This window comes from Leptopilina boulardi, unplaced genomic scaffold (genome assembly GCF_019393585.1).
Source record: "Leptopilina boulardi isolate dan_hultmark-lab unplaced genomic scaffold, ZJU_Lbou_2.1 LbouV2_310, whole genome shotgun sequence".
Lineage (NCBI taxonomy): Eukaryota > Metazoa > Arthropoda > Insecta > Hymenoptera > Figitidae > Leptopilina > Leptopilina boulardi.
Window position 1 is genome coordinate 5,027,593 of NW_026137875.1, and position 27,378 is coordinate 5,054,970.

The 27,378-nt window shown below is 25.1% G+C and overlaps 1 protein-coding gene across 2 annotated transcripts in view; it reads left to right on the top strand.

The window, feature by feature from the left end:
• LOC127283561 (uncharacterized) overlaps window positions 1–27,378 on the top strand; it is a 145,912-nt gene that overhangs the window by 26,611 nt on the left and 91,923 nt on the right. The window contains exon 1 of one of the 2 annotated variants that reach the window (XM_051308520.1): window positions 1,784–1,907. The exons of the other annotated variant lie outside the window; for it this stretch is intronic. The gene's annotated coding sequence lies outside the window, so the exon portion shown is untranslated. Of the gene's footprint in view, window positions 1–1,783; window positions 1,908–27,378 lie in introns of those variants that run through there. 2 annotated transcript variants of the gene reach the window in all.

Below are 27,378 nucleotides of genomic sequence, written 5' to 3' on the forward strand. Positions count from 1 at the left end.
AACTCTAAAAAAAAATTTTTTTAATTTTTAAAATGATAAATGTAAATTATACAAATTTAATTTCTAATAAAAATAAATAATTATTAAAAAATTTGAAGCTTTCAATCATTTTTTGTAAATAAAATCTCTTTGGTTTGAATAACATTGCAGAATAATAAATTTTAAATTTCGCACAATTTTCTTCTCAATAGATGGCATCTTTATTTTTGTATCTCGCGAGTGGTAACAAATGTAATTAAGCAATTAAACAATTTTTCGACCAGTAAATTCCCCCTCTAATCAAACTTTACAGATAATATATCTGAATTTTGTTGTCGTTAAAATTTATTGTACTATATATTTTAAACATATATCTCATCATATTTTTTAATTAATTATATATATACATAATAGAGTTCAGATTTTAGAATCCGATTGTATATATGTATATTTATTAGTGTTTGATATATGAATTTCCGGAAAAGAAGGAAGAAACCAAGAGATAAATGATTATATGTGTATGAAGAAGGAAGAGGTAGTGGTTACAGAAGCGGAGTTACTACAATATAGATTGTTGGGGATTAATGAAAGAAAAAAAAAATTAGAAAAAGACAGTGTCAAGAGCATACACATACATATATATATATAGTTAAAAAAAGAAGAGTAACAAGGATGAAGAAAGTATCCTCAGGAGAGAAGACTCTATAGAAAGAGAGGAAAAGAGTGAGGGGAATGCTCAGCTCATGCTTTCAGCCACAAACTATCTGACCACCACGCTGTTCGGATCATCCGCCTACTCTTATCCTTTATTCTTTCTCTCTCTTTATATATATACATAACCCTTTTGTATCACGTTCTTTGAGTCAAAACGTGACAATTATCAGTGAACAAAAGGAATAATTTTAAATATACAAATTAATTCTTCAAATTAATTTAAAAAAACAATTAAAATTTTTTTCAAAATCATCAAAATACGTAATTCAAAATAACAACGAAATGATCAATTTCAGAGTGGTTCAGATTTATCGCGCGAAAATTTATCCTGTTTCTTCCTGTATATTAGTGATAATTAATTCTAAATAATGTATTTGATTATATTTTCAAGAATCTTTATAAAACAGTGTTTTGGAATTTACACCAATTTATGTGATGAAGAAATGTGAACTTGGAATTTTTTTTTTAATAATCTGTAATTTAAAGACAAAGTTTTTAATAAGAAATTATTAGTTAAAATTAAGATATTGAAGAAATGAAAATTAGAAAAGAATGAAGAATCATTAATAGATTATAATGTAATTGATTTTATTTTTTTAACGGTGAGTGATTATTGATGAAATGAAGAATATGTCGGACAATAATTTACTTTTTGGATCGATCAGAAACTTGTTCGGTAAACAGTGGAGAAATACTTTGAAAACTAATCTTCACATTGAATCGCACAAGTGAAAACTCGATAACACTATTAACAAGAGTTACTTCATGAGATGAAGTTTCAGCGAGGAAGATATATGTGTGCGAGCTAAATTACATCTGAACCGCAAAAGGACGAAGTAAAGAGACACAATAAGTTCTCTCACAAGATTCGTGACAACTTTCTACTATAAAATGATTTTATCAGAATTACCAATTATTAATTAAAAACTATATAGAATATATTTTTAAACTACCCATTAACTAATTTTTTTAACATTGTTAATAATTTTATTGATTAATAATAATTAATAATTATTAATAATTTTTAATAATTAATTTTTTCATTATTATTTGTTTATTAAATATTTAAAATATATTGATTCATTTTGAAAACATTAAAAAGAAAAAAAAAAAACTTGACAAAATTTATGTGTGCATCTCATTTTGTTGAGTGATGGTGTTCAATACTCGAGATCAAGATAAGATTTGATGAACTATACAATATAATTCAACAGGTGAGTTGATAATTATTCACAATTTATCATATGAAAAATTTTATATACAATGTACGAAAAATATTGTTCTTTTCTTTATTTTTATCACAGAATACCAAAAAAAATATATATATTACCAAATACCAAATTAATTCCTTGTGCGAAATTAAAAAAAATCGTTTTTATCCTATTTTAAAAATATTATATAAAATGGGTTTATTATAAATGTTAATTTTTTTTATGTTATACTCCAACAAAACGTTAATGAATTTAAAAGAATTTTACTCTCTAAATTTGTATTAGTAAAAATTTTAACTAATTAGAATTAGTGACTCACTTTTTGCTTTTGAATTAGTTAAATTTTACTAATTATTATTAACAATTAATAAATAATAATAATAATAATAATAATAATATAATAGTAAAAGAACATTTTTTTACTATAGAATTAGTGAAATTTAACTAATTCAAAAGCAAAACTGAATTACTTATTCTAATTATATAGTTAAAATTTTTACTAATTCAAAATTTAGAGAGTATTGTTTTTATTGAATTAATTAAAATTAATTTATATGATCATTGCTCTCTAAATTCAAATTAGTGAAAATTTCTACCAATTTTTATTTATTTTTCCCTAAAAGTTTAGTAAAAAAGATATTACTAAATCAAATAATAATATTTTATTATTAAATTAGTGAAATTATTTATCAATTACTTAAATTAAATTAAATATACTAATACTAAAAAATTAATAATTATTACACTCAGAGTAATGATTTATTTGAACCAAACAAAATATATTTTAGTTAAATAATAATGTATATTTGTCTCGGAGCTTAATAATTTTATTTGCAATAAATAAAAATTTAATTGGCTTTAAGACAAAAATATCTTTTTTCTGTGTGTAAATTATTAATATAATAAAAAATTAGTGAAAATTTCTAATTATAATTTGAATTAGTGAACAAATTCTCCACTTATTGAAATTTAGAGAGTCAAAATAAAAACATATTTAATTTATTGAAAATTAATTTTATTAAATTAAGAACTTTTTTATTATTATACGTTGAGTATCAAGTATATTCTTTCATTATACATATTTATGCCAGGTGTAAGTAATAAGGCCTATAATAGTCTATAGATCATGGAATAAAATATAATCAGGAAATAAAATGCAGTTAGACTCTGGACAGTTTACAACCATTTGAGATGAGTTTGAGTCAAATTAAAAATTAAATTATATACGATGTACCGTGAAACAATATAAGCAATTTATCTTATAAATTTGATTCATAAATAACAGCGTTAATTGTATGCATCAACGATAAATATTATGATTTAACACATATTATCACAGAAAAAACCTGAATTCAAATTGAGTATAGATTCTATACTCAATTTGATTCGCAACAAAAATGAAACTGGTTGTCTCATTTCGAGTTCTAAGGTAAAAGTATCAAAATGAAACAGGCAAGTTTCATTTTGAGAAAAAGAAAAATGGAAAAATATTGTGAAGTAACGAATAATTTTGCACAAAAACATGAAATATAATAATTACAAAGAAGTAAATAACACGCTAGACTTAATATATTTGATTAAAAATTGCTTGTAATCGCGTAATAAAATAATAAAGGAAATATGTTTTTAGGTTAGAAAAATGAAAACATGTGTTTTGACAACAGGAACGGTACTGCCAACTTAAATAATAGCGGTAAATTTAAAAACTTATGAAATTAATTATTATCTACGTAAATAATAATAAATAATTTTTATTTAAAAACTTCTAAATATTCGTACTGGTCAAAATAATCTTTCTGGTGTTGTTGAAATATTAGAAACAATAATTGAAATACAAAATTACTCTGCTTATGATGCCAACTTAGAAATCTGAAATTCCAGCCAATATCATTTTGAATAACATGAAGTTTGTCCCATACTCATTTCGATACCCAAAAGAAAATGAGTTGCAACAAAAATGAGTCTAAGTTTTTTCTGTGATTTTTATATTGAGAAATATTATATATATATATATATATATATATATATATATATATATATATATATATATATATATATGCAGTAAATAATATTAATTAGAGAATATTATAAAGGATATATATATATAGTCTTCTCTAGACTTCATTTTATTAATTTATCATTAAGGTTTAATTTAAATAATAACTTAATCACTTATTCACTTTATCAACTCAAAATTATATACAGCAGGTGCTTTTTTTAAAAATACCGATTATTGAAAAAAAAAAATTTATTTGATTAAAATAACCGGTTACTTCTCTCTAAATCTGAATAAGTGAAATTTCACTTAAAATGTGTCAAAAGTCTTCCACGTAGAAAAATAAGTGAATATGCACTTAAAAATAAGTGAAATTTCACTTATTTTTGAGTGAAAACCACTTATTTAAAAGTGCATATACACTTATTTTTCTACGTGGAAGACTTTTGACACATTTTAAGTGAAATTTCACTTATTCAGATTTAGAGAGTTGACTATTATCAAATAAGTATTTACAAATAATACTAATAATATAATAATTAATTAATATTTAAATAAATTTTATTTAAATCAATAAAAGAACAGCATACATGGGAAATTAGGGTCCGGTAAAATTTCTTGATACTTCGTAATTTTATAGATTTTAACCTCATGAACAAAAAAAATTAATGGCAAAATTAGAAAAAAACAGATTTTTTTGTTAATTAAGTTTTAAGTTTAAAAAAACAATGTTAAAAACAAAAACACTATTTTTTTAAACTTAAATCTTACCAAAAAATTTGTCCATTTTTTTTTTTAATTTTGACATTAACATTTTTTGTTCAGGACGAAGCTGAAGTATATACGCAACGTTTATGATAAATGATTTTTAAAGAAAATAATTTTTTAAAATGAAAAATTCTATAATTTTTTGCCTAAAAAATATTTTTTTATAATTTGTTGATTAATGAAAACTACAAGAAATATTTTTTAGGCAAAAAATTATAGAATTTTTCATTTTAAAAAATTATTTTCTTTAAAAATCGTTTAACGTTGTTCAGATTAAAATCTATACAAAATTACGAAGTTTCCAGAAATTTCAATGAACCACAATTTCCCATGTAGGTATGCTGTGCTGGGTGCATTATGTATTTGAAACAAATACCATTTAATTGACTCAAATAATTATTTTATTGTGTAATAAATTTTACGAGGCCTTATAATACAAATAAATATTTGTTTAATAATAGTCAAATAATTTATGTGTAAAATTATTTATCTTATAAATTTATATAAAATTATAAATTTTTTTCTTAAATGGTACACATTTCGTTCCTAATGTTAAATTACACACTTAAATTTTCAAAATCCCCACAAATAAAATTTTCTTTGCTCCGAAATAAAATATTACTTTGGCGTAAATAAAATGTTTTTTTTTGAACCGCTCAAAAATTTATTTACAAACAAATAAATATTTATTTTAGCTCTCGAGACAAATATACTTTTTGTGAATATATTATTTTAATGAAATAACAAAAAAAAATTTATTGCACATTCATTAAAAAATATATAAAAAGAAAAAAATATTTTTTATTGAAAAATTATTGAGTTAGACATTGTAAAAAAAAGGAAAATTTTATTTGCATGATAAAATGGATATTATTTGTTTTACGAGATTATTGTTAACTTAACGATCTATAATTTCATCAAGAATATATATATATATATATATATATATATATATATACTAATATATGTACGCATTTGATATTATGAAAGTAGAAGAATTCTAGAACGCTTATAGAAAGTTTAAAAATATAAGTTTACAAATCAGTACATCAGAGATGTGCAAGTTCAATAAATAATTCGCTGAATTAATATAATAAATTTAATTCAAATGAAAGTAATCGAATGAGAAAGTTTTTCAATATAATAAATATATTAGAAAAATAGAATTTTGAATTTAAAAATTATTGACATTATGATGATGATGATGATGTTGATGAGTTTAATTATTTGAAAAAAAGGTACTAAAACTACTTTAAATTATTTTTTTTAATACTGTATTTCTTATAATTTTTCAAATATTTAATAATAAATTATTGTATTTAATGTAAAAATTATAATTTAATCTTCTTTTATACCCTCAGAAAATACAGTTAAAAAAATATTTGTTTGAAACAACTATATTTTGATTGAATCAACCAAATAAATGTATTTGTTATACAGTTAACCAAAATTTTGGTTAAATTAACCATAATTCTATTTGACTTAATTAAATTCTTTCTTCGTTTGAAAAATTTATTTAAATATAAACAAAACGTTTATGTAGATCAAATAAATGTTTATTTCAATTAAACAAATTTTTTTTGAAATAATTATAAAAAGTTGTGTTAATACAAAAAAATGGAATTAGTTCAAACAAAATTTTTCTCAGTTTATAATTCATTATTTTAGAGTGCGTTTACTCTATTCAATTTTATTATTTATTTTAGAAAATATTTTATTTCCTCACATTTATAATTTATTCAAAGGAGATTTTTTAGTAATATATAAAGACTAAATATTTTTTCTACTATTTATACCTTTTAGGCAAATATTTATTGCGATTTCCCAATGATAAAAAAGTGTTTTTATTATATTAATCGTTTAATTTCATCAAAAATTTCTATTTCTTTTATCTAAACTGATGGTTAAAATGAAAGAAAATTAAAATTGCTAATTAGTCAATTGAATACAAATTCTGTCAATTTGTCTCTACCAATTTGTTTCCAAAAATTTGACACACTTCTGATAGTTTTTAGAATTTTTACTGACAAACTGTACTACTGATCGTACATGTTTATGAATCATTATCATTATATAATGTTTTATATTAAAAACGGATTGTAACTATTAAAATTCAACATTACATTATTTTTCAAAATTTGTGAAATTTTATTTTAATTTGTATTTGAAATGATTTCGAATTTTAAAAATCATTTCAAATACAAATACATTTTTTGACAATATTTGAGGTCGTGCACTGAAAGACTTTTTGTTTCAAAAATTGATATAATTTGTTTCAAAATGAGGATAACTGTATTTTTGTACTGTTTAGTCATATGAACGTACTAGTTTCTAACCAAATAATACCAAAAATTAGTATGGTCCATACTAATTTTTGGTATTATTTGGTTAGAAACTAGTACGTTCATATGACTAAACAGTACAAAAATACAGTTATCCTCATTTTGAAACAAATTATATCAATTTTTGAAACAAAAAGTCTTTCAGTGTGTAACATAAAGTTATAATGTTTTTTTTTCAAAAAGGTCGTTACAACAACTGAAAGTACTATTCTTAACCTTAAAAATGCATTTTGAAACTTTATCGTCATTTAAATTTTTTGAAGTATTATCTGATACACGAATATTGAAACCATGAAGTAGTATAAGGAGACCTCACGGCAATGGTAGTAGAGGCAAAAGTCAGCCTACATTTGGGGGAATAGAGTTGTGCTAGTTCTGACAACGTTCAGAGGCAGCGCTTTTGCGGAGAAAATGTAAATTACAGAAACAGTTTTGGCGGTATTATGCTTATTGTGTACTACAGGTGGTTTGAGATTCAAGTGAAAAGTGTTGTGACAAAAAGAAATAAAAGAAAACAGTGCAAATGCCTACAACTTGCATAATAAAAAATTGTGGTTCGGGCAATGGTGAATATAGAAAATCCCAAGTGCATAAAAGTTTTTTTTCACCATGTACGGTATGTTGTCATAATTTTTGACTCAAAATATTTTCATTGGAGTATAAATTAATTCATTGTTTGATATATAAGAATGTAAACAAATAAAGTTAATATAGATGGTATTATTTGTGTGTAGGACGAAATGTTAAATGTTTGGTTTGATGCCGTTTCATCATATACGATCAAACCGTTAACAAAAAAGAAAAAAATTTGCGAATTGCATTTCCGTGCTGAGGATATTGAGAGGGATTTTGTAATACAATTTTTATAAATAAATAAATAATGACATGCAATAAAGTACACTTATGTACATTTATTTCAATAATATACCAATAAAATTTACTCATGTACTTACCTAAAATAACAATCTTTCAGAATTAATATATTTTATAAACCGCACTTATATACAGCTAGGATTTGAAATAATACTCAAATTATGTTTACATCCGTTTAATACAGGTTAATATGTCAGGAGTAAGCAGACGATATTTCAGTACTAAATTTCAACCGCAGAGGCGCAACCTCTGAACGTTGTCAGAAATCGCACAACTCTGTTCCCCCAAATATAGGCTGGCTTTTAAGCCGCGTGAGGTCTCCTTATACTACTTCATGATTGAAACATTCACCACTCAGAAAATTCAAATGACGATAACTCAGAGTCAAATAAAGATTTTTTAACCAAAATGCATTTTAAAGGGTACTTTCAGTTGCTGTAACGACTTTTTTGAAAAAAAATAATAACTTAATGTTACACAACCTCAAATATGATCAAAAAATGCGTCTTTTCTGCACTTTTAGGTTAGAATATCTCGAAAACCTAACGCGCTAAATCAATTCTAAGGTCAGATTCCGATTCAGCACGTCAAAATGCTTCGGAAAAATATATAGTCTGATTTTTGGTTCTGAAGTAGGCCAAAATTTTGTTGGCCTATGTATAAGTATTAAAATTCATTGAAATTTAATTCAAAACTTTCATCATAGCAATTATATCGTAAAAATGATCAAATTGTCGATATAATTTTACTTAGCAGAAGAGTAATTAAATTAAATGTCTCTGATGTAATTATTACATAAATTATAAGAATAATAAATATATTTCATTATAGCTTTGCCGCAGAAGAAGAAGTCTCTCTCTCTAGTTTTATTCTTGGTTTTTGCCAAACAAAATTAAATGCGACATTTTTCTTAATGCACATTCGACATAAAAGTTATGACTGGTTTAATTAGATTGTATTGCCAAAGAAAGTTTCTATTTATATAAATATATGTATATATCTGCATCCTTTGAAAACATCTTCAATTTGATCGTATCAGTGATTAAAGTTATGCATATATATGTATATAGTTATGTAAGATCAGAGTAGTCTTTGAATGATGCTAAGAATGACCTTGCAAGGCCGTATTATGGCTGTATATTGGCGCACACATACCCATTTAATCTTATGAACAAGACTTGATTTAAACCACTCAAGATATACAGCAGAGGCTAGTAAGATGATGTAGAGATCAACAAGTCAAGTACACTTACGTTTTCCATCTATATTACAATATCTAGGTGCGACGACACGCTCCGGTGATCCACTTCCTTTGATCTTCTTTCTCCATTTCTCTCTATACGGCAGGGGTGGTACATTTTTTTTAAGTAAGGGAGGATTATATAACATCCTTTACTACCCCGAATAATTATTTTTACTATATATTCACTATATTTTTTAAATATTAAATTGCTCTATTCGACCTAACGTAAAACCGACAGTATGCATTTCGTGGAGAAATTTAAATGTGGCCCTGATGGGGTACTAACCAGATTTCCCTATATCTAACGTGGCCCTTCCCAGAAAAACCGTCTAAAGCCCGATAAGGCTGATAAACTATTTCCCGAATTAATACCCTACTTAGGAAAAACTTTTCAGGGCCTTGTCAAGTTTTATTTAAATTAAACTATTTTATAAAATTATTTTTATTTTAAATAAATGACAGTTTTTATAATTAAAAAACTAACTAACTATTATAGTTATCTAACTTAAATTATATTTAAGATTATTACATATATACAGTATATTTACTTAAGGATAATTTTAAAAAATCTTGCATGTATGCAGAATCGAATCCAGAACCCTCGGGACGGAAAGTAAATACTCAAACCATACAACCACCTTGAATTACACATCTTTTAATTAATAATTTTTTCATTTTCACATTTAATAAAAAATTTATAATCCTTTTAAAAGGCCATTCTTATGAAATATATAATTAGTGAAATAGTTACTGGAAATAATTACTGGCATAATTATTGAAATAACTACTGGGATAATTACTGTAATAATTACTAGATTGGAAATTTCATTAATTTTTTCGTGAAATATATTTTTTTAGTAGGGGAATAGTGTCAGGGTTGGACACTTGGCTTTTTTTAAATAAGAACACTAGCGCCACCTGTGTGCGTACGTGACGAATCTTCTAGTAGTGTAACCTAACTTTTTGTGGCATTACATTTTTGGAGAATCAAAAGTATCGTCTCCTGTGACTTCGGTGCAATCGAAGAGACAAAAAAAGTTTTGTTTGACTTGTGAATAAACCTAAAAAATGTGTAAAAAAAAAGCAAGAATTCGACAAGGTAAGCTTATTGAATGTATTGTGGGGTACATAATTTAAGAAGAAAAAAAAATGAAAAATCGAATCGCGACACATGTCTGGTTATGGTTAGCACAATTCGAAAATGATGCTTCTAGTTAGGGTTGGATACTTTATACAGTTAGGGTTGGACACCCATATTAATTATGAATTTGACACAATTTATAAATAAAAATACAAATAAATTTTATTTTATTGATATTTCAGTGCAAAATTGTGCCAAAGATATTAGAAAAATAATACTTAAATTGTATAAATTTTGTTCATCATTTCATTGAGTTATTTGGAACAATAAAGCGTTATTTTTTGTAACTTGAGTTCATTCCTTTTTTAAACCCATGAAGCTTTACAATTTGTAAACAATAAGTAAAGATAAACATGAAAAAATAAGAATAAAAAAAATTGTAAATGTTATTTTACGTTTTTACCAATAATGCGTTTCGATTTTCAAAAAGTGTCCAACCCTGACTAGATTTTTTTTTTTTTTAACGTTTATAACTTTTTTAATTTTGTTCCAATCAATTTACAGTCCACAGCAAAAGTGTTCCTCTTTTGTAGATCTTTCCACCCATATACCACAATTGACTGAATTTATCTAAACAAAATATTTATAAACAAAAAACCAAAACTGTGTCCAACCCTGACACTATTCCCCTACAACAAAAAAAATTTTTGTTTTTAAATTTCAATGAAATCGTAATTTTTTTATTAAATATATTCCTATATGCATTTAAGTTAGATATAGCAAAAAATTATTCCTAAGACATAGGAGCCATAAAAAAAAACTTAGCGCACAACAAGTAAATTTTTAAAAAATGTATGGCGAAAAAATTACTGGAGTTTCCATTAATTAATTCATTAGTTATCCCAATAATTATGCTAGTAATTATTTTTAGTAATTATTTTTTTATAAGGGCAGTTTCTGGGGAATCAACCATAAGTACTGAAATAATTCTTGTGCATTACACAAAATGTGTTTGTAGATTTTATAAATTTCTGAAACTGTATTTTTTTAATTTACTTTATTTCACTTTTTTAAGTTTCATGTTTAATTAAAAAATGGAGTGACCTCTAAATAATAATAATAATAATAATTATTATTATTATTATTATTTAATTATAAGTAGGTATGAGTTTTATTTTCAGATCATATAGGGATATAGGAAAATCTAGGATATGTGATATTACTCTCGTTATACAGTTTTCACCGCACTCAATTGCTGCATAATTATGATTACAGATTTCATATACTATTACAATGCAAGTAATAAAATTTTTCCCACGATTTCCATATATACTTAGGGCAATTTTTTTTTCTTTTTGAGAAAGAGGAAATTGAATCATGCAGAAAAAGTAGATATATGTACTATTTTTTTCGAAATTACAAAATTATATTCATATAATTTTTTTGTAATCAAATTAGGAATTGGTTATGTATCTATATATTATATATTTTTTGCCTCGACACAAAAAAAAATTATTCTGCAATTAAGAATAAATCCTTGGCACTTATATAATTAACAATATTTAAATGCAATTTATACTTAAAAAATAATTTACTCTTAAAATATAAGAATATACATATATTTAAAAAAAATATATTTTAAGTACTCAGAAATGTTCTAATAATTATATATAAGGATGTACTTTTATATTTACTCTCATAAATCTGAATTAGTATAAAAATTTTAACTAATTTCAATTAGAGGCTAATTTTTTGCTTTTGAATAAGTAAAATTTAACTAATTCCAAAGCAAAAAGTGAGTCACTAATTCAAATTAGTTAAATTTTTTTTACTAATTCAAAGACAGTAACACTGTAAATCGAAAGGTATTAATTTAATAGCGACTTTATAGGTATTAAATTGTCATTTGGTTTTATATTTTGATACCTAAATTCGGTACTATTTTAATACCTTCTTTTTACAGTGAAGGGTAAAATATACTAAATTTAAGATTAAATAGTTATATGAAATCTAAAAATTTTTTGACTAATCATTTCCTGCTACTGAAAATGCATTCTATAGTCATCAAAAGAAATTTGTTGTTTTAATGCATCGCTTCTGATTCTTATTGACATGGGTTCTGCTCATAAATAATGCAACACACGTTTTCAAAACATTCCTGGTCACTTCTGATCAATATAGTGTTTTTTTTGTAGTTTTTCGGTATATTATTTATACCTTCGATTATTGAATTACTATTTTTTTCAAATTTTCTGATTATGATGTGTGATATTTTTTATTTAAATTAAATATTTTTATATTTATTTTATCAATTTTTTTATAACGTTGAATTTGTAAAAATAAAAATAATAATATTAATAATAATAATAGTCTTTAAATTTGAATTCGTCACTTTTAACTAAAAATTAATTAAAATGATTACCAATTTATTTAATGAACAAATCGGCGCAAAAGAATTAGTCAAAAGTAACTAATTCAAATTTAGAGAGTAAAGAACAACAATTAATTATATAATAATATTCTATAACAAGTAATATTGCTGTTTTTCATATACTTTTATTTAAAAATCGTATAGTCATTATAATATTAAATTTTGAAAACAATTGCCACTTTAACATCTGTTGTTTTCTTTAAGCAACAAAATACGTTATAATAATGTTCATGACAGTTATGAATCTCACTATAACCAAGTCTATTAAAAGAGACAAAATAGCGAGAATTATAGTTGAATGTAAGAATTCGCGACTTAATATAGTGAAAATATAATTAAAAGAATTTTGAATATGCCTTTTTACCGCTTTTACAATGTACAATATAATGCAATAATAGCATACACGTTGTGAACACGTATATATATGTGTGTGTAGTTTGAGACTTCAAAGCCTTTAGACTATATAAGCGCAGTGTGAGAGGACTTCCTATCTTTATATTATGGGGAATATATGTAGAGGGATATAATGTTCTTCCGTAGCAAAACCTCACTGATCGCGTTAATGTTTCTAAGTACTCACAGAAGCGTAAGCAAAGTTGAGGAACAATGCACTTGAATTCATGCTCGGTCGATCCCTTTACGTAATGAACGAAGCAGGAGTTGTCTTAGATGATAAATTAATGATATATATATATATGATACTAAATAAAGTGCGAAACTAGACCATATAAATTTGCTACCGACAAAAAAGGTACATAAACCTTTACGTAATATTTATGTCCTACTTTTTAAAATTACTATTATTATATATACTTTTAAAAGGACAATAATTATTTCCTAATCATAAACAGCAGATTTAAAGTAAATTCAACAACACTTGAAAATTTTCAACTATTTTTATGGTGTTCAAATGATTTTATCAAAAAATTTAATAATTTAATTATAATTGAAGAAAATTTAAACATTGCGCACTTGATAAATATTTCTCATGTGTTGTCAATTAATGTAATTAATAATTTCCTGTCACATACAATAATATCTTAACTAATTTCTGTTTGTGTTAACAAAATAATTACATTATCTTTAAATTTTTCCTTCTAACAATATAGTTTATAATTCTTTTATAGATAATTTATTGAAAAAATTGTAAAATTTTTTAGCTCTATTTTAATTAGGGTAAATTTTTGTTATGCAATAATATTTGCGGCAGCTTAGCCCTCTGTGTGTCCGCAGATGGTGCGGATAATCATTAGACGGCAAAATATGCAAGAAATATCGTTTACTTGATTAATGACGAAAGGTGATGGGCAAGCTTCGCACATGGCGACGCGTGATCTTAAATCATAAAGACTTTAAATAAAAGCTATGAACTAACTCCATGCGTTTAAATGCGTAAAGTATTAAAATAACATTATATAGGTAGCAAAAGTCATTATACATATATATACACGTGCTTGAAACTTTTTTGCATGGTGCCAAGATCCATAGAATGACAACTCTTCGCGAAACATTTGATCGATTGCCGATGAGAAAGTTTCAGCTTTTTTGTACAATGAAACTTGATTGTATATATATATACGCATCTCTAACTTTTAATCAATATTTTATAACTATTATAATATTTTTTAACAATTGAGGATCCGGATCTTAAATGGGCCTGTGCTCGAATTTACGACATAAGTTTTGGCCTCTGATGTTAAAATTTTTGAAATTTTTAGTATCAAATTCTAAGGATAAGAGTCAACTGTTAAAATTTGGTTTTAAATTTCAAAATTTTAATTCCGGATCAAAACTTGTGATACAAATTCGAGCGCGTAGGCCCTTTTAAGATCCGCAGCGTTAATTGATCAATAATTATTTTTATGATAAAAATTTAATCTCTTTAGAAGAGTAGAATAAAATTTATCAACGTATAACGGAAGGAAAAAATATCTATCACCATTGTAGTAAATATATTATTCTATATTATTATAGTGTAATACTAGTAGAAACACGAAGCGTGATAATAAGCAATGAACATCAAGGTTCAGAGCCATTCACCATGAAGACCAATGTTCCTTTGATCACTGAAGCCCGATAACCTCTAATAAATTAGTCACCTTTAAGTGCATCAGAATTAAGTATAGAAATTAATTTCATTGAATTTCGAAGATAACTTTATTATAAGTGGCATCGAGGCCTAATTATTTAATTTATTATATATTGTGTGTATAAGGTTTACCAAATATAAAAATTAAATTATCTGTTTATAATTAAATTTGATTTATAATTCAACTAATTCGATGTACTATATATATGTAAATGATTGTCAAATGAGAGAATCATATTAATTTTTTTTTATTTTTAGAAAATTTCTAATGATATTCTAATTTCTAATTTGACAATATAATTATTATTTTTATTTCTATTATATTGAAAGCATCAATATTTAAGTGTATATATTTTAAAGTATCTGCGATTGTAAAATAGAAAATTAGTTGGACAAAATCATAAAATAGATTGCAATTAAGACATCAGCTTTTAATTGACCAATTATGGTCCTATAGTTAACTGCCTCTTTATCCCATGATGAGATTAGTCGTTTATTTGTCTTGCCTTATTTCAGTATTCATTCATCGGATATTTCAAAAGCATATATAAATAATTAAATATAAAAATAAATATATATATAAATTTATTTATATTTGATCGAATTTTCATTTCACAGAACTTTTGTTTGTTAAAATTACAGTTAGAAATTTTTTCGGTGTAAATGGAAAAATAAAAATTCGATTAAAAATAAATTCTGTATAGTAAATAGTAAATTCGTCAATTTATTTCATTTATAATGAAAATGCTATTAAATAAAATTTTTAATAAATTAATTTGAAGCTTAATAATAAAGATTTGAAATTATCGCCAAACAATAATTCTTTGTTTGTATTTTAGAAACGACACATCTCTATAATTAATTTAAACTACATTATTATCGTTGGGGAGTACTTAAAAATATCAATAATTGAAATTTCGAATTACCATTGTTTTTTTTTTTATTCTGCACCACCATGTCACCAATAATAATAATTCATGTACAAGAATATATACTGCAAATGTCATTCTGTGAAGAATTCGTTGAATGTAACTCATGCATAATCAGTAGATCGTTACAAGTTCCTTTGCCTTTTGCATTATCGGTAAACGACAGGTGCGCGTTCTTCTCTATCCCTCATTATTGTCTATTTTTATTTCCCCTTCCTCATTATTATCTTGATTATATTCTGCACAGGACATTCAATATTTTACCTTTTCAAGTGATGATTTCTATTTTGATATCTATTTTTATAATAAATGATTGATGATATATGTACATATATATATATATATATATATATATATATATATATATATATATATATATTTATTATAATATATCATTTTTATTTTTCCAAACTAATGATTATGAAAAATAGTTGTGAAATTTCTATATTTTTATATGTTAAATTAAAATTAGGTAAATTTTATTTTAATATATGGAAAATATCCATCAATTTTATTTAAAAATATTATTTGTTTGAATGAAAATTATAATATGTTTGATTTAAAACGTAAGGGTTTGTTTAGAATTGACGCATGACTGCAAATGTAGTAGAACGTCCGAAATATGACATATCTTTATATTTTTGAAACCTGCCTCACGCTGCTTTTCTCTATTCTAGTTCCCTGCCATGTATCGAAAAAAGTTACCATTCCCTGCAAAGTGTCGTGAACGAGATGCATGAGATAGAAAAGGATACGAATACATTTCTTTCCTTTTCTAACTCATATTGCTTAGGGAGAAATTGGTATTTGGCGTGATAATAATAATGGGTTATAACATTAATAATTAGATTATATAAAATATAATATACAATTAGATAAAATAAAATCTAAAAACATTTGTTTAAAAAAAAAAATCCATCAATTGATAATTTAAAAAATGAAAATTTATCTAAAAAATAATATCTAATCTCATTCCTCCTTTAATATATATAAAACAGAGATATATTTCTTGGAACTGAACAGAGATGAATATTTCGACTACTATTAGATCATTTTTAGGAAATATTCATAAAGAAGGCAAACCTTTTCATATATAGCGATTCATCAGTGCGTAATATTCTATATACCCTTCCAACAATAATTGCACATTAATTAATATTTATACATTGCGCACGTGGCATGACGCTTCCTCCCGTTTGTATATTAATTCTTTCTTAGAACATCCGCAATTTTGCAGGAGCAATGCCTTTATTAAGATTACGATACACATATACATATATAAATATAACTTCTCACAAAAAAAAAAGAATGATGATCATAATTTTCATCAAAGACATCCTCCTGCATTTCTCGCCCTCCCTCTCAAGATTGTAAATCGCGCGTATACTCTCTTTATAATCCTTCTGGAATGTTAGTGAATTTTGCCACGATTGAAAACATCATTTTAAATGATACCTCATCCTCAGCGCGACTATCAAAAACGTTTGTTATACTGAAAAACCTTCGCGTAAAAGAGGATGTTTTTTTTACGTTCAAAAAAAGTATTTAAATGCTTTCAATTTTGGCCTAACAAGCTCAAAAAAAAAAAATAATTTTTTTTTAATGTCTTTTTTACTACCCAACATTGATCGTAAAAAAAATGCGTCTTAAAAAAGAATTTCTGTCTCTTACAAAGGGCTAAAATTAGATTATAGATGTAATAAAATTTGAGGTTATATTTTTTTAGTTATTAAAAATTAAGTTTATTTTTTTACGTAAAAACAAGAAAAATACTTAATTAAATATTTTTTAAATAATATATATATATAATAATAAACAACTTTGATGAAAGTTTACTATATATATTTACGCGCTTTATTGATGATGACACATCGTAAAAACATTTCGAAATGCGTAATTTTATTGAATCACTCTCAATAAAATTGCTCGGGGAAAATTAAACGCGACAGGAAATTTATAATAAACCCCCTCAGTCAAATTGTAAATATAACTGATAAGGTGACAACTTTTTGCTATTTGTGAAATTTATGGATCTCTTAATAAAATCATCGCAAATGCAGTGTATATATATATATATATATATAGGGAAAACAGATTATATAAATGCAACGATATTGGAAAATTTATTTGAAAATATTATTTTATTTATCATTTTTGACTCATCAATTGCGATAGATTATGTACAATAATAAAAGTGTAATATCTTTAATATTTTAATTGCCGCAGTCTTGCTTTAGATTTTTTTTTTCCATAAATTTCAACATAGAAAAAATGTCACTGCAACAGTTCATTATATATTAAAAAAAAAGTGAAATTAATTATACGTCAACTGTGATACAGTATATTTATGTATAAAAATGCTATTAAGAAAGTACTTCCTTTACTGTAATTAATTCCTTATTTACAATATCAATTACTATTTATATTTATTTTATTTCCATTAATGTCTCAATTTTATTACTCGCATTTTTTTTCAAATTTAAAACATTTCCCTTATTTTCAAGAAGTATAAACAACAATTATTATATTTATGAAAGTTAATATAAGGTTTTTATGCTTAGTATTTTGTCTATATATAATACACGCATAGAAAAAGTTTGCTGTGTCGATGAACTATTTGCTGTCACATCAAATTATGTTAGCTAGAATATAGGGACAGCGAATAAATTTGCCGTGGGGTCAAAAAAGTTTTCTGTGAAACTAAATTTTTAAAAATTAAGACTAATATTGTTTATCACAGCAAACTTTTTCGTTATCGTAGCAAAAAATTTAGCTGTGATTACTAATTTTAATAGATCCGATAGCAAACATCAATTAGTATCTGTAAGCCATTCCTTTTTTTCCGCGTAGGGAATGTTAAAATTAAAATATTAATTTCATATTTTTGATAAAACTTAGTTATAATGATCCAATAAGGGAACGGAAAAAAATATTCGATATAAACGAGAATCCGATTTATGTTGGTTTGATATACGGGGATTTTACTGTAAATATAAAATAATTAGTGGAACGTCCGAATTGTGACACTTTGCAGGGAATAGCAGCTTTTTTTCGATGCATGGCGGGGAACTAGAATAGAGAAAGCAGAGTGGGGCAGGTGTTAAAAATATAAAGATATGTCACATTTCGGACGTTCTACTGGATTTCCAGTGGAAATTGACATGCGTCTATTCTAAACTAACCCTTAAGTTTAAATTAAACTTATTATAATTTTTATTTAAAAAAATAATATTTTCAAAAGAAAGTGATAGATATTTTCCACATGTTAAAATAAAAACTTACAAACTGTGTTAAATTAAACAAAATCGTTCCAACAGAGATCTCTATATTTAAATTAAGAATTCTTTTTCTTCTAAATTGTAAAATTTTAGTTTTTTTTTTATTATATTAACTAAAAATTTGTTTTTATTACTATTCTTTAAAAATTGTAATAAGATACGATAAAAAGTAAACAGGTGGAAATGCCCCGTTAAAAGAATATACAATATTATTCTTAAATATATATATAGTGTTGTTTCGCCTTATGAACAAGCGTTTCTGAAAATAACTTTCCACCTCATAAAACAATTGCTCGCTTAACTTATTTTTTATTCTGAACTTTGGACAAACGTAGTAAATCAGCCATGAGAGACTTGCGAATGTGTATAATATAAAAATGCGTATTATTTACATTTTCTTTATACCTATAGTCATTCGTATATATATATATATATATATATGGGGAGTAAGACAAATGGGGAAGTCCCTGAGAATCAACCATATGATTTAAAATACTGAATTTGGGTGTGTCTGTGGGACTATCTTTCTCCCTTTCCAAGTCTCTGTTATACATTTCGCGAGAGAATAAAGTGCACTTTAAAAGATTCATCTGATATACGGTCAAATGGGCCCAGTAACGGGAATCGGGAGAGAAAAAAACGTGACTTCATTTTTTCTGTGATTTAAATTTTAATCTCAGTAAAAAAAAGATATAATACAGATCAAAGAGTCACATTATCTGATGAAATTATAAAGTAATAAATGAATTTAAACGCCAAAAATATAAAAAGTATCTATACAGCATCGTACAGCTGAATTTTTAACATAAAAAAAAAATAAAGATATTTTTTTCGATTAATTATATTAACAAAACATATTTTTATCAAATAATATTTTTTCAAATATAAATTTCTTCTTCTAAAGAAAACAATTTTCTTTTACATTAACACTGAAGAAAAGAGATTTTAATTGACAACAAAACATATTTTGGTTAATATATATGTGCAACAAAAATGTTTTTCTTAACAAAATTTTGGTTGTCCAAATGAAACTTTAAGTTGTCACAACCAAACTTTGGTTAAATTAAAAAAATTCCTTTATTTTTCCTATTATTTGGTTGTGTCAACTAAATTTTGGTTGTGACAATTAAAGTCTGATTTGGATAAACAAAATTTTATTGATGCAACAACAAATTCTGATTGCACGTATGTTAAACAAAATATTTTGTTGTCAGCTCAAATCTTCTTCCTCAGTGAAGAAATATGTTTTAATTTCTACTTTTTTTTTTTAGTCTAAGACAGTGAATGTGAAAATTAAATTATTAACAGAAAAAATAAATATCGCAATTAAAATATAAATTTCCGTGTTCTCATTTCATTTAAAATTAAAAAAAAAAACTTTAATTTTTACACACAAATTTAATATTCTAACATTGTTGTTAGTTTAAATAATAATTTAACTGAATATGAGGGAAGATAATTATACTTTAGGCGGCATTATAAACGGTTCAAAAGGTGTAATAGTGTAAGATATGAAGCATTTCTGAAAATGGATTATTATTATAGTGCACCATATTTTACTGAAATGGAAATGATTCTTATAACACGCAGAAAAGGATAACAACCAAGTGTAAAGTCAATTATCTACAAAATATAATTATTACTGTCCCTTTAATAATATTTTTTTTTTTTTGCAACAATTTACCACCGTTTTTTTAAAAATAAATTTCAATATTCTATATAATTTAAATAAAATTAATAAATTATAAATGTCCGTAATCTTGTAAAACATCATAATCACTTTTTTCCAACATTTTTTGTTTAATAAATCTTCTTTTGTAAATGAATGCATAATTTATTATTCATATATAGACGTGAATTGACTTTTTTAACGAGGAGAAATAATAAGATTTATTGAGGATTTGTCTATTGACACTCTTAAGAAGAAAAAAATATTTAGGTATCCTTTTTGTATGTTTTTCAATTTAAAAAAATAAAATGACAACTTTTTATGACTTTTGTCGTCATATTGTAACCGTTATTAACAGAGCAAAGTACTAAAACTGTCTTCTATTCACAAATTTAATCAATTTGACTAGAAAAGACGCAACATTTTGTAAAGCAATTCTTATATATATATATATATATATATATATATATACATATATAGTTCCAACGGTTTTTGAGATCCTTTTGTTTATTCTCTGAAACAGCTTCCGTTCTCTTGAATTATACAAATTTGAGAAGAAAAAAAATTCCTTCAAGTGTTTAGATTTCGTTTGCAAGTTCTTTTAGTTTCTATTTTTCTTAAAATATATATCGTTTTTTTATGTATAACTGTGAAAATAATATTTTTGCATATAGAATAATAAAATACATTGTTAAAAACTGATGTTTATTATAATTAAATAATACCAAAAGGACCTCGCATTAAATACACAGAAAATGTCTTACGGTTAAATTTGGCTATATATTTTGAGAATTTTTAGTTGAAAGTGTTCTGATTGAAAAAAAAAATTGTCCGGAGGTCACTGAATAAATAGTTTAGCTAAAAAAAATGTCGTAACAACGCTGCACCTAATGTCTAAGTGGGCAAATCACTTGTTCGAAAGTCTTTGTTTTATCGAATATTATAAAAAACTATATTATTATAAAAATTAATTCAGCGACCTCCGGATAATTTTTTTTTTCAATTAGGACACTTTTAACTAAAAATTCTCAAAATATAGCCAAATTTAACCGTAAGCCATTTTCTATGTATTTAGTGCGGGGTCCTTTCAAAATTGTATTTATATTTATTTACTCTATTTTTATTTTTATTTATGATTTTTTTTTTGTATTAATTTATTATATTCATCTTTATTAATTAAATAAATCGTAAATAAACTGTATAAATAACCAAAATATTTTTGGAAAATTTTAACATAGATCGTCGAATATTTTATAAATGAAATTTCACGCTAATAAAAGATAATAATATTATATATTTGAATATTTCTCCATCAACAACCGGTTGATAATCCTCCAAGTAACATCTTCATTACCGAACTTATTGGTTTTATTTACGATCTGGCACTTTCTCAGTATTAACGATCTCTCAGTTTAATAATACGCACGTCCTTATACACACACACTAAATAAATAAATAAATAATAATAATAATAATTTAATAAATAAATAATAATAAATAAATTAATAAATAAATGTAGGGTAAGTTGGGGTAAATGGGGACAAGAAGTTTTGGAGCTTAATTTACAGTTTTAAAATGAAGTTCAACGTCAATATTTTAACCTCAGATCACCTGCAAGAGGTTTTGAGTATTGCCAAGCTTTTATCTTGACAATTGGCAGCAAGATAAAAAAAGTTATCGCTCAATGCATAAAAACTTGAAAATCAAAGTCAAACTGTTTCAATTGTCGAGCATTTCAAAGAAAACAGACTTAAAAATCATACCAAATTTTTTTCTTATTCCTTATGACTCCCATAACAGAAATTCACTTGAATTTTTGATTTTTGTCATTATTAACCAAATTAACAAAAATCAAAAATTCAAGTGAATTTCTGTTATAGGAGTCATAAGGAAGAAGAAAAAAATTTGGTATGATTTTTAAGTCTGTTTTTTTTTCAAATGCGAGACAAAATACTATAATAAAAAAATTTTAATTGGTTCAACTATTATATATCTACTACAAATTTTTTTCAAGTTTTTTCATCCCTTAATACCAGAACTTTTTTCTTACAACTTTCTTAGAAACTATGCTGTCCCCATTTACCCCAAATTTGATGAAATTTTCTAAATTTTGGGGTAAATGGGGACAGTCAGTTTTATGCGTTTAAAGCTTATCTAAATTGTTTTCTGCTGCATAAAATTAATCCTGGGAATGTAAATAACAACTTAAAAAAAAATAAACCCGCAAATATTACCTTTTAAAGGAAAGAAACTTACGTAATTTGTGAAAAATAGTGATTTTGTCCCCATTTACCCCAACTGATCCTAAATAAAATATATAATAATAATAAAATAAAAAGTAGGAGTCTTTCAAATGAAACGAAAGAGGAAATTTTTTACGTTAATGAAAAATCAAGAAAAAATATAACATTAATTTTTAATTAATTAAATGTATTATTAAATAATTACTTTATTTTTAATGAGTTTTAAAAATATTTATAATTTTAAATTAATAATTTAAAAAAACCTAGATTTAGTTAATATTTTGTATTGTTACCAAGGTAACTATTAAAATTTATTACAAAAGGGCTTATCCCGTCTATAAATAAATAAATAAATAAAATAATTAATTAACAAGAAATTAAACAGAAATAAAATTAGAATTTTATATACATATTGAAAATTACTATAAACTTTTTGAAATAAAAATTTAATTTTTTTTTTGCTCGTACATTTACCTACGTGTAGTTATTATCATAGTTTCAATTTAATTACCCCCCCCCCTCCTCCCAAAAAAGAAAAAAACTTTAGATTATAAAAAATTTTAAAAGCAACAGTCTTTTGCAAAATTATTATCATTAAAAAGATATTGCTATACGATTTTACTGTCAATCTTGTATAATCAAGAAAATGTTTCCTTTAATAAAATTATGTTTATTACAACTAGAATTTAACAGCAAAGTAAAGTACGCATGGTATATAAAAGTAAAATTTAAAAATTAAATATACAAATGTCTCGAATTTCATTAGGGAAATAAGTCTTTGTTTTAAACAATAAAAGAGTTATACATATGAAATTTAAATAAAAAAAAAATTACCGGAACACATTCAATAGTATCGACAGAGTTTTATTATTATTATTATTATTATTATTATTATTATTGTTTACGAATGAATTACATTTTCCATAAAGTAACTGCGCATATTTTAGAAAATACTTTTATCAACTTTCGATTAATTTCACAATTTCAATTTCTAGTGATTTGTTATAATATAGCAGAGAACTTTCTTCCACTTCTATAGTTCAATTCCGCGTACTTCTTGTCAGGACATTAATCCTTTAAAAAACAAAATACAACTTTTATGTTATTTACGATGTTTTAAAATGGCTTCTGAGACTCGCGACATCACGCATATGAGAATAAGTGCGCTTTCGACGAGATATATTTAAAATAAATTTTACGATACGATAATTAAGCTGAATCTAATCCTGTTTAATTTACAAAAAATTATAATATACTCTTTGAGTTCTTAATTAAAAGCAAATTTTTTTTTTCATAGAGTAAGTGCATTAATTGTCGATGATTTAATGACGGGACGCGCATGAATATTCCACAAATTAGACGTGTTTTGGAATTTTTGTAGTGTCGAGTTAAAAATTATTAAATTTTTATTTAGCTTAATTTTATAAAGTAGATTTTATGAGCTGAATTTTCATATCGAATAATTTTTTTTTTAAAGAATTTTTAATTAACAGAATTTTTTGACACCGAATTTTTATTTGGTAGAATTTTTAAAACGCCGAATTTTTATTTGTCCGAAATTGCAAATGGTCGAACAAACGCAATCGACAGAAAGATTTCGGCGCGATGTTTAAAATTCATAAATCAAAAGTTATCAAGAATATCGTGATTGGTGGATTTTAAAAATCGTGCCGAAATCTTTCTGTCGATTGCGTTTGTTCGACCATTTGCAATTTCGGACAAATAAAAATTCGGCGTTTTAAAAATTTTGTACAATAAAAATTCGATTTTCTTTTCAAATTATTACTGTATTTAAATTTTGTAAAAATAATTGCGAAAATAGAAACATTAGAAATTAATTGCAAATATTTGTATCGTCTTTAATTATAAATTATGTATATAAACGTATATTAAGAATACGTAAAATTTATTCGACAACCCACTTGCATAATTTAAAAATTTTTGACCATTCAGAAAAGAAATTTCAGTGTAAAACCGGTATTTTGTATTGAAATCCCTTGTTACTCTCGTTTTTATACTGCCATTTCTTGACACTTCACGTTAAATTCCACAAACGCGCGATAATCACCGTTAGTGAATTCAGATGTCTCGAAGTTCGACGACACCTCTTATTTCACTTGTTGCTGATAAGTTTGTCTGGCGAATGACAATTTCATTTTCGACTCTCAACACTTGTCGTTAAAGAGCTTTTTATATTTTCACGATACTTAAAATTTTCGTAATCTTCGGTAAACAAAAAAAAAAAAATTGTATATATTAGGTATTATTATTCCAAAAAACATCAACATTCATATGGTTTTCAAAAATTAAATATCTAATTTTATGCAGTGCATTTTCGCCGAGCCCTTATCGTATACACGTAACCTTATTAAAATAATCTACATATAAGAATCATATCAAAGTCTTGAGGCCTGAGCAGAATAGAAACGTAACCGGAATCGTAATCGCAAACGGAAAAATGAGTTAGAGAAGGATAGACATATTGTTTGTCCTTCTCTAACTCATTATTCCGGTTGCGTTTGTGGTTACGATTCCAGTTACATTTCTATTTTGCTCAGGCCTTTATTGACAATAAATATAAAATAATCAGTGGAACATCCGAATTGTGACAGTTTGCAGGGAATGGTAGCTTTTTTCGATACATGGCAGGGAGTTGGTTTCCATTAGGTTGTTCAAGTTGGGTGGGGAGAAATCCAAAATGTCGATTAAGCGGTGCACAAACAAACATAAGAAATGTACGGGATGAAGTCGAATTTTTTTAATATCTCGCTTAAATGAAATTTTGGAACCTAAGTGTATTAGGATTTTAGTTTCTATTTTTAATTACCTATTTAATACAATATAATAAAAAATGATTTTATTTTTTTAATAAATTTTATTATTGCATTAAATAGGTCATTGAAAATAGAAACTAAAATCCTAATAGACTTAGGTTCCAAAATTTCATTTAAGCGAGATATTAAAAAATTTTGACTTCATCCCGTACGTTTCTTATGTTTGTTTGTGCACCGCTTAATCGCCATTTTGGATTTCCCCCCACCCAACTTGAACAACCTTATTGTCCCCACTCGCCATTTTGTCATAATTCTCGTCAACTACCGCACCATGCTCTAGTAAAAATTTAGTAATTTTATAGTAACTTTTAATTTTAATAATGAAGTCACTAAATTTTCACTAGAGCAAAGTGCGATAGTTGACGAGAATTATGTCAAATGGCAACCTTCCAATTGTGACACTTTGCAGGGAATGGTTGCTTTTTTCGATACGCGGTGAGGAACTAGAATTGACTAAATCAGGGTGAGGTAGGTGTCAAAAATATAAAGATATGTCATATTTTGGACGTTCTACTAGATCTTCAGTGGACATTTACATGCACCCACTCTAAACTAACCCTTTATAATAATAATTATTATTATTATTACTAATATTTCACATTAAGAATTATTAAAAGTATCAAAAAGTTTTGATGGATTTTGATTATCTTATCAAAAATAACATCTTCATTTTTTGACCCGTTTGGTTAAAAAAAAAATATTAAAAAGGTGAAGGCACTAGAGAAATAGTCTCACCTCTGGGGGATAAAATTTCTTGATCCCATAGACATCATTCCGTAACAGCTCGGCCAGTAGACGAGCAGAATGGCTCGAAAAGGTGATAAATCTAACTTTTTATAGCTATCTATGTATATATAAAGGGACTTGTTCTACAATTGCACTCAAGTCGCACTATATTAGTCCCAGTACCATTATCTATATAAAATTTATACACTATATTGTTCACTATAAAATTACTCATAGTAATAATAATAGTAATAATAACAATACAATAAATTTACGCTGACTAGAAACTTTAATAAAAAGATTAAATTCATTTTTGAATTCATTTCATCAGAAATTATCAAGAAAATAGAAATTTTGTTAATTTTAATATTCGCGCCAAAATCTTTCTAGCGATTATTGTTTGTTGGTCATTTGCAATTTCGGACAAATGGAAATCAAATAACAATTCGTGCAAATAAAAATCCGGACAAATTAAGATTCGGTCTCTAATTTTTTTTGGGAAATTCATGTGCCCTCTAATAAAAATAATATACAATATTTACTATTTTACTATTATTAATCAATATAATAATATTTTATAGATATATTTATTATATTTTATATAATAATAAGGTTTTATAAATATAGTTATTATATTTTATATAATTATAATCGTAATCATATTGAGGGATGAAATATAGCTTCCAGTTGTCAATTGAATGATTTTCATTATGAAAATTCTAATATTCATTATATCATTTGACTTTCAAGGGATATATTTTGGTCCATTATAATTGCAGTAGATCTGAACGCGTCATGTGCGCTTTCTAAAGCTGCATCATATTGTAGAGTCATTGTCCTTCTAAGGTAGAAGATGATACCGCGAAACGTGTGTGTGTGGATCAGCTTGTCAAGAAAGAAACGAGGCTTGCTGTCAACGCGCGGGATAATGGCACGAGAATTTTAATTGAATTTAATGTGCCATCCACAATT